Genomic DNA, 15,549 nt, shown 5'->3' on the forward strand with positions numbered 1-15,549 from the left:
GGATGTGGTGAAAACATTGTAGTTATTGTAGCTGGGTTAGAAAAGGGTTTAAATAAGTTCCTGGAGGAAAAGTCCATAAATCATTACTAGCCATGTACACTTGGGAAAGCCACTGCTTATCCCTGGTTATGAGCATGGAGGACTCAATCTATTCTTTGGGATTGGCCACTGTTAAATATAGGATGCTGGACTTGATGAACCTTTGTTCTGACCAAGTATGGCACATTTTATGTTCTTATATCTACAACACATGTACATTTGTGGGTAGAGATTGACATATTTTCAGCATAGCATAACTCGCAGAGCAGCTGTCTGAAATTCAAGGTAAATTTAGGAGCTTGCATGAATGAGGTTTTCTGCCTACTTCAGATTACTTCTGAAAATTGAGCTCATTATTGGTAAAAAAAAAACCAAAAACAAAACAAAACTATAAATTAATAATAAATGCATCAGGAAAGTAAGGAGGGAAATTATGGGTTATCAAGATATTTTAAAGCAGTTTGCATCACCAGCTGTGTCAATGCTTTTAAAGTTTAGTTTAAAATTAGATAACATAAAAATGTGATCTTACTGTTTCTTTCACAGCAGGAGAAACACTTTTCTAGTACCTTAAAGTGCCACCACATCATTCCAGCAGGCTGAAAACAACTATATTTGAAAATCAGTTTTGAAAAGTTTCTTTAAGGGTCAGTAGGCTCTGCGTTTAGTGAATAATTGGACTGGTGAAATATCTCCCCTTCCCCCAACTAAACGTCAGGAAGTTGACTTTCTGAGTTGGATTCAATTTGGGAACTGCAAAATGTACAAAAGTGCAAAAGTTATTTAGAAATAGAATTTAGTTAGAAAAACCCCTTTCTTTGTTAGGAGAGCGAGACTCTTGAAGATTGTTATGACATATAGTAAAGATGCATTACTTTATTGCATAACCAACTTTTAAGCATTTCTGAGTGGAAAAGACTTTCTAGAAAAAGGGAGAATGATTAGAGATGTGCAAACTTTTAAACTACAGTCAATTCACAAACTAGTTCAGTAAACCAGTAAAAAAATACAATTTGGCTGACTTAGTTCATAAATGATTTTTATTTTAAAAAGTCACATGTGGATTTCTCAAACCTGACAGACCCATGTCAGATTCACTCAGTGGTGATTTTCTGTCAGGTCACCAATCCAGAACCTTTATGAACTTGCTTCCTTTTCACCATTGGGAATAGGGTTGACAACTGGTTCCAGATTTTCCAGACAGATTGATGCAGTCCTGGCTTTTATTCCACTGTCTACATAAACTTGTAGTTTTGCTTTTCTTATGGAAATCAATAGGGGCATCAGAATTACACATTCCTAATTGGATACACATTTCACTGATTATACACGATTAATGTTAGGTATTGTTTTTGCATCAACTGCAAAACAACATCCATTATTGGTTTCAAGGGAGACTATGGATACTAGTCCGGGGATCAAATCTTCCACTCTAAACAGCAGCAGCAGCAGCAAAAAAGCCATAGGAAAGAGAGAGTCTTTCTCCCAAGCCCTTTTGAGTTTGAAAGATGAATATATTGGATGGATTAGAGTGGTGTAGTTTAAATATGGTATTGTTTGTTGTCATGTTGTGAAGGTATATGAGTGGTTGGGGTATTAGATTCTTTAGGAGTTGTGGTATTTAAGGTGGGTTGTGTGAGGTTTTGTGTGAATGGTAGATGTTGCGGGTATTTTTGTAGGTGGGGGGTTATCGAGTATATTTTTTAGTGTGGAGTTTTTGAGTGTGTTTGTTATCGGTGGGTGCTTGGTGTGTGCATGGCATGTGAAAGTGATTTGTGTGATGGTTAAGGGGTTTTGGCACCTCTTTAGTGAGGTGTTTTTGAGCAGCTTGTCAATCTAATACTATATTTGTTAGTGCCTTTTTGGCTATTTAGTATGTAGGTTACAGTGGGGTTGTTTTATCGCATTAATTGTTTTATCGCATTAATGGCTACTCCTCTACTACAAACCACAAGCCTGGAGTTCTTTGAGCCTACCTCCTCTTTAGAGATTGAAAATGTGCTAAAGAAACTTAAACCAGCTTCTCATCCTCTCGATGCGATCCCAGGCAACCTTCTCATCACCAGCTCTCAAGCCATCACCAAGACCATTGCCCAAATCATCAATTGCTCCCTAGCTCAGGGCCTAGTCCCTGATCCCCTCAAACTCACCATCCTGAAACCTCTTCTGAAAAAACCAAATCTTTCTCCAGACAACCCAGCAACTTTCGCCCTATAGCAAACCTTCTGTTCATCACTAAAATCTTGGAAAGAATAGTAAATAAACAACTCTCGGAATTCTTGGACAACAACAACATACTCTCCCCGTCTCAACTCAGCTTCCGTAAATCACGAAACACAGAATCCCTCCTAATCTCACTAACGGACACCATCCTCTTGAACCTCGAAAAAAACCAACCCTGTCTGCTCATCCTCCCTGACCAAACAGCGGCATTTGACACTGTGAATCACGCTATACTAATAGATCATCTATCTGATATTGGCATCAAAGGTATCGCCCTCAACTGGTTCAAATCTTTCCTCCAGAACAGGTATTACAAGGTCAAGATCAACAGTAAAGAGTCAAACCCAATTAGCTCCACTCTGGGAGTCCCACAAGGTTCTTCATTATCTCCAACTTTATTCAACATATACTTGCTCCCGCTCTGTCAGCTTCTTACCAAACTAAGTCTAACCCATTATCTATACGCAGACGATGTTCAAATTCTCATACCGATTACTGACTCACTTTACAATACCCTGGATTTCTGGAATTCTTGTCTACAATCCATCAACAACCTGCTAACAAGCCTCAACTTGATACTCAATCCCAACAAGACAGAGTTCCTCCTCATCACCCAAGATGGGAATCGCCTGTTGTCCAACTCACACCTCGCTTCTCAACCAGTCCTATCCCCCCAAGTCAGAAACTTGGGAGTCATCATGGATAACCAAATGAATTGCAGAAGTTTAATCAATAACACCGTAAAGGATTGCTTTTTTAAACTACAAGTTTCAAAACGGTTGAGACCCCTCCTCCACTTCCAAGATTTCCGATCAGTTTTACAAGCAATCATTTTCACTAAAATCGATTATTGCAATTCACTTTAACTCGGCCTCTCTGCTATCACTATAAAACCTTTACAGATGTTACAAAACGCTACAGCAAGGATCCTAACCAAAACCAACAAAAGAGACCATATAACACCCATCCTAAAGAACCTCCACTGGCTCTCAATCAAATTCAGAATTATGTTCAAAGTCTTATCAATCATCCACAAAGCCATACACAACATCACCCCTCTGGATCTCACGATCCCGTTTCAGCCTCACACTTCCTCCAGACCAGTGAGACAAGCATATAGAGTCACTCTATAGGCCCTCCCTATTAAAATGGCATTAAGGAAAAGAGCTCTCTCCACCGCCTGCCCAAAGCAATGGAACTCGCTCCCTCCAGACCTCAGGCTCATACAATGTCCGATCACCTTTAAAAAAAAGACTCAAGACCTGGTTGTTCAACCAAGCCTTCTCTTAACTCAGCTACTTTATCAAATCTCCCACTAGAAGACTTTGTCCTTGGCATCTCCTTAATGGTGCTCTTGCTTTAATAAACCCGAGGTTGTTGCACTTAATACCTTTGCCCTATTCTTAGTCACCGAACACTACACCAGCAAGCATTAGGCTTGCTGGTCAATCCACCTTGCTTATATACTGTGTTAAACCCAGTTCTTTGTATCCAAGTTTGATCACCCTGGTTTAATGTAAGACATTCTCATGTCATGGTTATTGTTGGAATGTAAACCGACGAGATTGGTAACTGTTACTTGAATATCGGTATATAAAAATGCTAAATAAATAAATAAATAAATCACACTGTTCCCATAGTGTTGGTGTTTTCTGGAAGTTTAAAAGGAGCATGTACTTGATTGGTTAAGAGCGGACATGGCTGCTCACGTTATGTTGGCTTATGTCACCTGTGCCCGAACATCCCACCATGTTTTAAGGCATGGAGGTGCTTAAACTTTGGTGTAAATTTCAGAGGACATTAATATAGGAGAGGAGTCTGGTGAACTTTTCTTGATATAAAAGGCTATAAGGTTTGAAGTCAAGCACTCCTTTACTGTTACATTTGAAGGTAAGTTGTTGGCCGGTATAAACATTTTGAGTAGAAGGGCTGGATTGTATTTGCCATAAATATTTCGGTCTAATCTGTGGTGATTTATATTTGTAGGATATTTTGGATGGAGTAATAATTTACCAGTGGGCATTTACCCATGTCGTTGAAAGAATTGGTTATGAGGTGGTCGTCAGGTCAGTTGATTGTGGTTTACTTGTTATTTTTTCTTTAGCTTTTTACATTTTTTGCTTCTTTAAAATATTGTTGATGAGATAAAGATATTTATGTGCCATTTTCAATGTGTTTTTTGTAGAATTTATATTTTCCTTGATGAAGCCATGATGGTGACCTGAAGGTCCCTTGTAGGGTATTCACTTACAGAATTTGTAATCATCTAATCATCTGTGGAAGACATTTAATCATTAGTGGGAATTGTGAGTGGAACATGGTGGCCCGTATCCAGCACATTCAAGGATATATGTTGGAGCATTTGTAATTGGGGACATGCAGTTCTGTTCTCGTTTAGAGATTATGGTGATATTTTGAACATTAAGCAATATTAGCATCATATTTTAGACAACATGGTGTGTATTTACACATTATAGGAGACAAAGGAGACTATGTGAAGAGTTAGGTAACTTTATGTTATGTTTCTGATAAGAAATAAGGAACATGAAAATTTGAGCTCCTTATAGTCAATCGAACAATTCCATGATGAGGGGTAAAGGATACTGGTCTCTTTTGGTTCTGGCATTCAGTCCACAATAGCCTATACAGGGCCTAAAAGAACCATCTTTCTTGGTGATGAAAAAGAACTCCGCTCCTGCGGGGGAGGAAGAGGGTCTAATATATCCTCGATCTAGATTATCTTTGATATATAAATTCATGGCCACTGTCTCAGGAGCTGATAAAGGGTACACGTGGCCGCAAGGTGGTGTAGTGCCTGGGAGCAAGTTAATGGCACAGTCATATGGTCAATGAGGAGGTAGTTCCTCTGCTTTAGCCTTGGAGAATACATCAGGGTAATCTGTATATGGTGAAGGAAGACCTGAGAGGGCTGTAGCCGCTACATAGGGTGACCAAGATTGCACCTTGTCCAAACAAAAGTCCTGGCACCATGGCCCCCATTTGACTAGTTCCAAGGATACCCAATCAAATTGCAGAGAATGATGTCATAACCAGGGCAGTCCTAGAACCACCAGATGGATGGCCTTTTTGATTACAAGAAATGGGAGTTCCTCTATATGGAGGACTCCACTGCAAAGTCAGAGAGGAGCTGTAGTAGAAGGGATGCTTCCCAGAAAAGAATCTCTATGGATAGAAGAAACAATTAGAGGGTTATTTCGGGGAACCACTGGTATACCCAGGAGATGAACCAATGCCTCTGTGATAAAATTTCCCCCAGCACCAGAGTTGATGAGGGCTTGCATGGAATGTACTTGTCCCTCCAATTTCAAGGTGATGGGCAAGATGAGTTGGGGAGAAGGAGTGGTGAGATCCAGGAGTAACTCCCCAACAGCTCCTAGGTCCTCCCATTTCTCGGCTTTTGAGGGCATTGTGCTAGAAGTTGACTAGCTCCACCAGAGTAAAAACACAAGACCAGTAAGGAGATCCAAGATGGCACCCTAGAGAGAGGGTGTGTGCATGTCTCTCTCTCTGATTACCTGGAAGTTTTTCCTAATGCCTCACTCTGGGCATAAATGGAGGGACTGAGAGAGGCTGAATCTCCATGCCCTGTCACAGGGCATGACTCATGGGCCGATGGATGACCACATCCTCAGAGGAATTAGAATGCTGCGAAAGGAGTCACTGAGGATAGCCATCGAGACACTCTGACAATGGCATCCTCCTTGACTCAACAATATCACTTTCCCCAGTGGAGAGAACAGCTCCCAATAACCCTGGGTTATTGGGAGCTGTTCTCTCCACTGCGAGATCCACTCCACTGCGAGGAGTGGATCTTCCTCCACTCCTCGCAGGGCCCCCTCCCTGGTGTGACCCGGATGGCTAACCTGACCCACCCGGAGGTGCTTCCGGGTCACACCAGGGAGGGGGCCCTGCGAGGAGTGGAGGAAGATCCGACCAGCGCGGGGCAACCAGCAGCTGCAGGGCTGGACGGAGAGGAGCCTTGAGGAGGAGAATCACAGGCTGGAGAGCGGTCTGTTTTTTGGCATAATGGAGAAGATATTGATGAAGGCATGATGAGGGAATTTGAACCTGATTTGGCCCCGATGGTAAGACCAGAAACTTTTTCTTTACAATCAATATGGTTGGCGTTTGAGATTTTGAATAAAATTGTGTCCTTACAAATTAGACCTATAGTAAGGAAGGTGAAACAATTGGAGCCACAAATATTCAAATTGAAAGAAGAAACCATAGAAAATAAATGGGAAGTGGACATATTAAAATCAGAAATGGGGGAGATGAGAAAGCAACATCAAGGATTGATAAAGGATAATTCATACTTTCTAAGGAAATTTGAAAATATTGGAAAACAACAGAAAAGTAAAAATTTGAGGTTAATCAATTTTCCTAGAAAAATTACAGTCACACCTGTAGAAATGTGGACCAAGTTTGCATTGGAAAGTTTGAAATTACCTCAAGCTACACTGCCCCCTTTATCGAAGATTTATTACCTGCCTATGAGGAAAAAAGTTCCATTTGAAGGTAGAGAAATGCAAATGTTGTTTCCATTAAATTTATCTGAGATCTTGGAAACATCTGCAGAAGAAGAGGCCCAACCAGCAACATTGATAACTTTCCTACTGGACTCTGATAGGGATTGGGTACTCAGAGCTTATTTCCGTAATAAAGCTGAGGTATGTTTGGGTATGAGAGTACAAATATTTCCCGATTTTGCTAAAGAAATGCAGCTCAGGAGAAAACAATTTCTAGATTTAAGATCAAAAGTAGTACAATTGGACACACAGATTTTCCTCAGACTTCCCTGCAAGTGCCTCATTAAATTTAAAGATTTAAGTTATACCTTTTTTCAGCCCTTTCAGTTGGAAAAGTTTAAAAATGATAAATTGATTGCTAGGCCTGAAAGTAGCCTGATTCTAGAGCATGTGTAACCTCATAGAGAAGAAAGTGTTCAGTAAAAATTTACAATTCCTGCCTAATCTTTCAGTAACTCAATTGTTATTGTTATGTATTTCCTAATAAGTAGGGATGTGCAGAAGGGACGGATTCATCCGATTCAGTATTTGTATTCGTCGGGTCCCAAATACATTGCATTTATTTAATGGGGGACCCGATACGTTGATAAGTTTTATTCATTTTCCAATTCCCATTAAAGGCAATGGGAGAAGTATTTGCAGCCTATTTTTGACTGCAGAATTGGGGTTTTCTTATCAATTCTGATGAAACTTCTGGGGAGCAATCATCAGAACAAGAAAAGAGCTCCAAGGTACTTAGACTGTGGCAAAGTGGCACCAAAGTGGCATGAATAGCCTAAGGCACTGTAAAGAGGCAAAGAGGTACCAGAAGTGGCAAGAGTGCTTTAACAAAGGCACAAATCAGTAGCGTGAGTGTCAAAAACACACCACAGCTTCAAAAGAGAGCACCAATAACAGATACATGAACCCTCGAAGGCAGCATGACAGGCAAAGTGGCAAGACAAGTGGCATCAACATCCTACAGCACAATGAAGGGGGAACATAGCAAGCAGAAAGACTAGCACCAACTCACTGAGGAACCATGATAGTGGCAAGAACACCACAAGGAGTTGAGTGAGTCATCTGGTGTATGGCAGCAAGGCAGAGTGGCAGAAAGCTGATAGGGGCAAGACAGGCTGGCACAGCAGAGGTAGTCTGGTCCCTGTGGTTTTGATATGGGAAATACAGGCTGGCAGATCTGAGGTAGTCAAGTCCCTGTGGCTTTGATAGGGGCAAGACAGGCTGGCCCCAGGGAGAGTTCCATTTCCTTTGAGCAGGAAAGGGTTCCCTAGAATGGGTTCTCCCCTAGATTGGGGTGTTTCCCTTGGCATCTAGTGAGCTCTCACTGGTCTTTTAAAATCTGGTGGACATACAAACGAGAATATTTATGGCAGAGGCAGAGGAGGTTTCCATGTGAAGAGCGGTTCAACATGGGTCAGCAGGTGTTAAGAGATAGGATGGCTACACCCGGGGAGAGTTCCCTTTCCTTTGAGCAGGAAAGGGCTCCCCACAATGGATTGGCCCCTAGAGTGGAGCACGAGCTTTCAAAGTGTGGCAATGTGAAGGAGGTCTCACTGTGAACAGCGGTTTAATATGGGTCAACAGGTACTAAGAGATAGGCTGGCCGGTTACCCCGGGGAGAGTTCCCTTACCTTTGATCAGGAAAGGGCTCTTGGATGGTCAGGCTGTTGTGTTCATGCCTGCTCTTGCCCTCACTCTACCCTCTCTACCACTGAGGCGACTCCCTTCGGGCCTGATGGACAGTTGCTGCCGTGGCTTCTCCTCACCATTTCTTCCCGGAGTCCCCGGGCTGGCCTGACGCTGCGGATCCACCATGTTCTTGATGACATAGGGTGCGCGCGCGCGCTCTGAAGTTTGTACCAGCAAGGGCGTGAACCTCGTGGGTGTCCATCTGTAGTGACATCATCTGCTTCCAACATAAAAGGTCTTTGCTTATGTTTACGAATTGAGTTAGCAAGGGATTGATTGCGGGGATCTTCTCGACTCGCTTCATTTTCCACTACTCTGCCTCTTTGAACTTACCCGCTTCATTCTCCACTACTCTGTCTCTTTGAACTTACCCAAGGAGTGGGGACCCCACTCCTCGGAGGCCCCGCTCTCTCCTCTTGTTTTCAGATTGCTAAGACGGGACCCGGTACTCGCTCCCCGAGGGCCTACATCCTTGAACGCTCAGAAGACTCCCTACTGCCTGGAAGCGATCGCAGACATTAACATTGTGAGTTTCTATTCCAGTTGCATATAGGAACCGGTACTCGCTTCTTGAGGGCCCATGTTCCTAGAACTCTGAAGATTCTCTTCTGTCTAAGATGCTATCGCAGGTCCGGAGATTGTGAGATATTACAGATTGCAGACAAGAACCGGTACTCGCTCCTCGAGGGCCAATGTTCCTAGAACCCTCCGAAGACTCTCTTCTATTTCAGAAGTTATTTCATATACAGATATTGTGAGTTCTTATTTCAGTTTGCCTAGAAACCATTACAGAGATAAATAACTGTGAGTTACCATCATTCTCTCAGAGCTGTTCCTGGAACCAGGTACTCGCTCCTCGAGGGCCTAACTCTTTCCAGCTACTGAGCCTTCTTATTAATCTATGTGAGTGTATAATCTACTTCTGGTTATGTATCCAGCATACCCTGTCTACTCACTATCTATGAGTCTCTCTCTACAGCTCAGCAAACCTGGAGATAGCAGTTCCAGGATCTGAGGGACTTCAGCCCTGCTGGGCACATCAAGCTCACTACTGCCACCTATGGTGGTTCTACTACCTGTCTAATAAAGAGCTATCTTTGTCTGTCTCCATACTCCAGCCTAGTCAGTGGTCCCTCTCTTGATATCCTCTTGAGGGCGCTGTCATCTACCATCGACCCAAGGATTCACCATTCTACATTAGAGTGCTCATCTCTCAAATTTCAAGAGCTGAGTACAACAGTCTCCCCTCAACTGTTAGTAACATTTCCTTCCTCAGGAACTGTATCATAACCAAATGCTACTTCTTAGCAGGAACCACACAGATGGCCAACACCGCCCTTCAGGGGAACTCTTGTATATCAGGTTGCCACTCTGTGTGGAGATCCATAACAGATACTAACTCCTCCTCTCTGGAAGAACAGATCTTAGATGGTTGCTGACCTCTCCTTCTTGGGAGCAACTCCATAGCAGCTCCTACAACAGATTGCCATGCAGCAGTCCTAACCTATAACAGACTGATAAGTCCTAGCAGACACTCTAACAGATTGATAACTACGCCCTCTTGGTGGGGTGATCGACAACAGATTGCTAACTCCACCCTCCTGGCTGTGTGACCATTAACAGATTGCTAACTCCTCCCTTCTTGAGGAGTAAAGCATAACAGATTGCTAACTCCTAGCAGAAAAGATATACAGGCACAGCGTTAGAGGTCAAAACCTCATAGGGGTGTAAAGCCTGGATCGACAGGCACAGTATTAGAGGTCAAACCCTTGTAGAGACATAAACCTGGACAGACAGGCACAGCATTAGAGGTCAAGCCCTCATAGAGATGAAAAGCCTAGATGGACAGGCAGGCACAGCATTTGAGGATAGAAGTCAAGCCCTTTTAGGGACATAAAGCCTGGACAGACAGGCAGACACAGCATTCGAGGATAGAAGTCAAGCCATTTTAGGGACATAAGACCTGCATGGACAGGCAGGCAAAGCATTTGAGGATAGAAGTCAAACATTCATAGGGGCGTAAAGCCTGGATGGACAGGCATGCACTGCATTCGAGGATAGAAGTCAAGCCCTTGTAGCGACATAAAGCCTGGAAAGACAGGCAGCAGGCATAGCATTCGAGGATAGAGTTCAAGCCCTTTTAGGGACATAAGGCCGTGACAGGCAGGTACAGCATTCGAGGTCAAGCCCTCGTAGGGGCATAAAGCCTGGATGGGCAGACAGAGCATTCGAGGATAGAGGTCAAGCCCTTTTAAGGACATAAGGCCTGGGTGGGCAGACAGAGCATTCGAGGTCAAACCCTCATAGAAACATAAATCCTGGAAGGACAGGCACAGCATTCAAGGTCAAACCCTCATAAAGACATAATGCCTGAATGGACAGGCACAGCATTCGAGGTCAAACCCTCATAGGTGTGTAAATCCTGGATGGACAGGCACAGCATTAGAGGTCAAGCCCTCATAGGGGCGTTCATCCTGGACAGAAAGGCACAGCAATAGAGGTCAAGCCCTCATAGGGGCGTAAATCCTGGACGGACAGGCACAGCATTAGAGGATTTCCTTTGTGCAGGTATGCTGTGATTTGATATGTCACTTCTTCTTGAACTGGTTCACTGCCAGAAGAAAATGGCATCTTTTTCATTTCTGAAAGATAATTCAACAGAGGATGCTTTTAGATAAATAGAGACTGCCATTTGTGAAGCAAGAACTGAGCTGGAGATTATTTGTGAATATCCAGAAGCTATTAACTGTACTTATGCACTTCAGCACTGAAATTAGAAATACCAGAACAAAACTCAGACAGGCAAAGCGTTTCAGGTCAGGCCCTTGTAGGGACATATGGCCTGGACAGTGAACGGACAGGCACAGCATTTCAGGTCAGGCTTTTGTAGAGACATACTGCCTGGACAGTGGATGGACAGGCAAAGTGTTTCAGGTCAGCCCTTGTAGGGACATATGGCCAGGACAGTGGACGGACAGGCACAGCGTTTTATTCATCTTGGAATTCACAGGGAAAATTTGGAAACCCAAGCAAAGGCAGGTTTATTTTCAAAAACACTAGCATTTCCATCAACTCTGGTGCCAGCCTTGAGCGGTGAGGGTTCATGATATCCCCTGTCATTGAAAATACACGTTCACTAGGCACACTGTTGGTAAACATGACAAATATCGCTGAGCCACTTTGGCTAGGTATGGCCAGACAGTGGACTTGTGTGCCCAATATGCCAGTGGATCTGTCTGCATGTCCTCTGTGGGATCTGAGAGATTCCGTGTCACTGACAGTTGTGCTGGTGTCTCCTTTGCTTGGGTGGGCTGAGAGTCACTCATGCCAGCTGCTTTCTCTCTAGCCCATAGCACAAAAGATGAATCTTTATGGGCAACAGGCCTTTGGTGTACTGAAGTGTAGGAGGATGAGGTACTAGCTGTCACTGACAGAGTGCTGCTCCTGCTTGGGCTAGCACAACTCTCTGAAGTGGACGCTGTTTCCTCTCTGCTTCACGGCTAATCTGTCTCTGCCTATGGCGCTCCTGTTCACGGACTTTTGCTAACAGCAGGTCCTTCACCGATAGTAGATAATCATGCTGTAGGGCAAGTTTCCCTTTCACACAGGGATCACAGACTGTGGTGAGCATGTATGTATGGTCTTCTGTTAAAGGCCTAAATCTCTCTTACACCTGCTGCTGCAAAACATCCAGACAATGCAGCACCTCAGCTGCCACTCCCTCTTCCTGTTTAAAGGCCTCCAAATTTTCATCCAGGAAATTAACAATAGGGTTGATGTCAGCTAAGGTAACCCTTCTGGAACTCAATTTCTCCATGGCATCCTTGAAGGGCTGCAGGATTTTTACCAGCTGACTCATGACTAATGAATCATGATGCCCTAGGGGATTCTGCACACCTATGTCCATTGAATCAGAAAGTTCATGAAGGGGTATCTACAGCTCCACTAACCTTTGCAGCATCATATAGGTGGAATTCTACCAGATGGCAATGTCTTGAATGAGACGCTTGTGAGGCATTTCCAAATCAGTCTGCTTTTGTCGGAGAACCTGCCCCGCCTTCACACTTCTGTGGAAATGCCCTGCTATGCCCCTGCATTTGTGTATTAAGCCCTGCAGGTATTCATTCTCTTGATGCTTGGACTCCAACTCCAGAGCTGACTTCACTACCAGGCGCAGAGTGTGTGCAAAACATCGGATGTTCTGAAAGCCCCCATCGGTTATTAGAGATGAGCTTCGTTTTTTTCTACCGGGTTGTTTTTTGAGTTGGACGCTTTGGGGTAAAGTTAGTTTTTCCTCGGTTAGTTTTTTGAAAAACGAACAAAAACAAATTGGGGAAAAACGAAACGGGCCCAAAAAATGACGTGGGAAATTGAAGATAAAAAAAACCCACCCAAGCATTAAAATTTACTATAATGCATTAAATACAACCCCCTCCCCCCCCCCACCATTCCAATCCCTCCCAAAGACTTACTAACATCCCTGGTGGTCCAGCAGGGTCCCGCAAACAATTTCTCCCTTAGTGCCGTCGGGCTGTCTGGCCTGCCTCACATCAAAATGGTGCCGATAGCCTTTGACATACTTTGTCACAGGGGCTACCGGTGCCATTTGTCAGCCTCTGTCACATGGTAGGAGCAATGGATGGCCTGCACCATCTTGTGCTCCTACCATGAGACCAATGGCACCGGGAGCCCCTATGACATAGTGAGGGCAAAGGCTATCGGCGCCATTTTGATTACTGGTATCCGATGGCGAGATCGCTCCCGGACCCCCGCTGGACCACCAGGGATTTTGGCAAGTCTTGGGGGACCATCCTGTACTAGCTGTCACTGACAGAGTGCGGCAAGTCTTGTAGGGAACAAGACTTGCCAAAAGTCCCTGGTGGTCCAGTGGGGGTTCAGGAGCGATCTCCTGCACTTGGGCCATCAGCTGCCAGTAATCAAAATGGCACCGATAGCCTTTGCCCTTACTATGTCACAGGGGCTACCGGTGCCATTGGTCAGCCCCTGTCACATGGTAGGAGCACAAGATGGCCACAGGATATCATTACTGCACTCCACCCCATTTCCTCCATGGTGGGTTGTCACTTCTGCCACATGTCTGTGGCAGAAGTGACAACCCACTTCTAGTAGTCAGGTGGCAGGTTGCTGGCCTGCCACCTGACTACTAGAAGAGGCTGAGGGTGTGGGGTGACTTTGCTCCTTTTTAACCACTTTATGCTGCTTGGAAGGGGTCCCCTGACTGGTACTGCCACCATCCCCAGATGGCAGTACTGTTGTTGGGTGTTGCCTTTTCATATGATGCATCATGCCAAAATTAGATTGATGTCCCATTTGCTTGCCTCTGCTAATTGCCCTACCACAGTAATTACACTGAGCAAAACATGGATCCTCTGTCATTTTAAAGTGGCTCTAGATTGCAGATGTCTTTCATGATCCTCCCTTCTGTAAAGCCTTGGGGGTGGATGCTGGTACTGGAGCTGAAATAGTGGGTACACCCTGAGAAGCAATGCCAGGGGCATCAGTCACACTCTGTGCCTGCGCTGACCGCTCTTCCTCCTCCTCCTCATCATCAGTTTCATCTTTCCCCTGATGCACTGAAGTGGAGGCTAAGAGAGGACTAAAGAATCCTCCTGAAACTTTGTCAGCTATTACTTCTTCCGTTTCTGATGAGAATCCCACACAAGATGATTCTTCATCGGAATCAGAAGCAAACAGTGCCTGTGCTACATTGTTGATGCTAAGTCGAGACTGCTGTCCCACTGCTGCTTTTGGGTGTCAACATTTTGTCTAGCATGACTCAGCCTCCCCTTCCTTCACCTCCAAAACTACAGGGTCAGAAACAGGTGGTGGTGATGCATCATGTTTAGATTTCATTTTTTTCCGGATGGAACTGCTGCCCTTCCAAAGAGTTTAGATTGTAACAGGTCCCTCTTTAACTTTAATGGGTGACTGGCACTCCCTTTTGAGGTGTCTCCTCTCCCAGTCCCAATCACCCAACCATGTCTAGCTTTCTCTGATATTATGGATTTAATGTCTCTGCCGACTAGGGACTTCAATTAAAAGAATTATTTCCAAAAGAGGCCCACTGGGGATTTGGCTTCACAGACACCCACTGTCCCAATATACTTGAGCCTGCAAAACTGGCTGCCCAAGGGCACAGTGCCTTGATGTGCACTAATGTAATGTGTATGCACACACCGAGCTTGTAACTACAAAAGAGGCCCACTGGGGATTTAGCTTCACAGATCACCACTGTCCCAATATACTTGAGTCTGCAAAACTGGCTGCCTACGGGCACAGTGCCTTGATGTGCACTAATATAATGTGTGTGCACACACCGAGCTTCTAACTACAAAAGAGGCCCACTGGGGATTTGGCTTCACAGAAACCCACTGTCCCAATATACTTAAGTCTGCAAAACTACCCTGTGCCCACTGGCACTGATGCCCAGTGCACAGAGAGACTGAGTGAGTTCAATTAAAAAAATGCAGTTAACAAAAAAACTGGAATTGGCACAGCAGGAAAATCGATGAAATATATTTTTCTATGGAAATTCTAGCAAACGAGCTAGAAATTGAATATATCTCTCCCACCCAAAACACCCAAATGGTGCTTGCAACCTACCCAAGGGGGTGAATTAAGCAGCAAAATGCCACTGCTAGTGCTAGCAGCTTCTCTCTGTGGCATAGAAAGACCGTCTCAAATCAACTAAAAAAAAGTGCTTAAAAAAAAACAGGGCTAGCTGGCATTGCAGCCAAATGCAGAACAAATATATTTTTCTATCAAAGTAGCTAGCTAGCAACTGAATATGAATACAGATTTGAGAACTCAGACTAGCTCTGAGTGCAGCCCTGCAAAGACAGTGCATGGCTCACCACATGCTTAAGTATATATAGTGCTGGGTCATCAGCAAAAGCATCACCGACCACTGAGTGAGAGCGTGATTGGCTGCATTGCAAAAATTCTTACCGCTGATATGTTGCATTCTGGTCTCCTTGCCAACCTTTCCGACCCACTCTGACAGGGCTGTGAGGTCACTGATGACTCA

Source organism: Rhinatrema bivittatum, chromosome 2 (genome assembly GCF_901001135.1).
Source record: "Rhinatrema bivittatum chromosome 2, aRhiBiv1.1, whole genome shotgun sequence".
Taxonomy (NCBI): Eukaryota; Metazoa; Chordata; class Amphibia; order Gymnophiona; family Rhinatrematidae; genus Rhinatrema; species Rhinatrema bivittatum.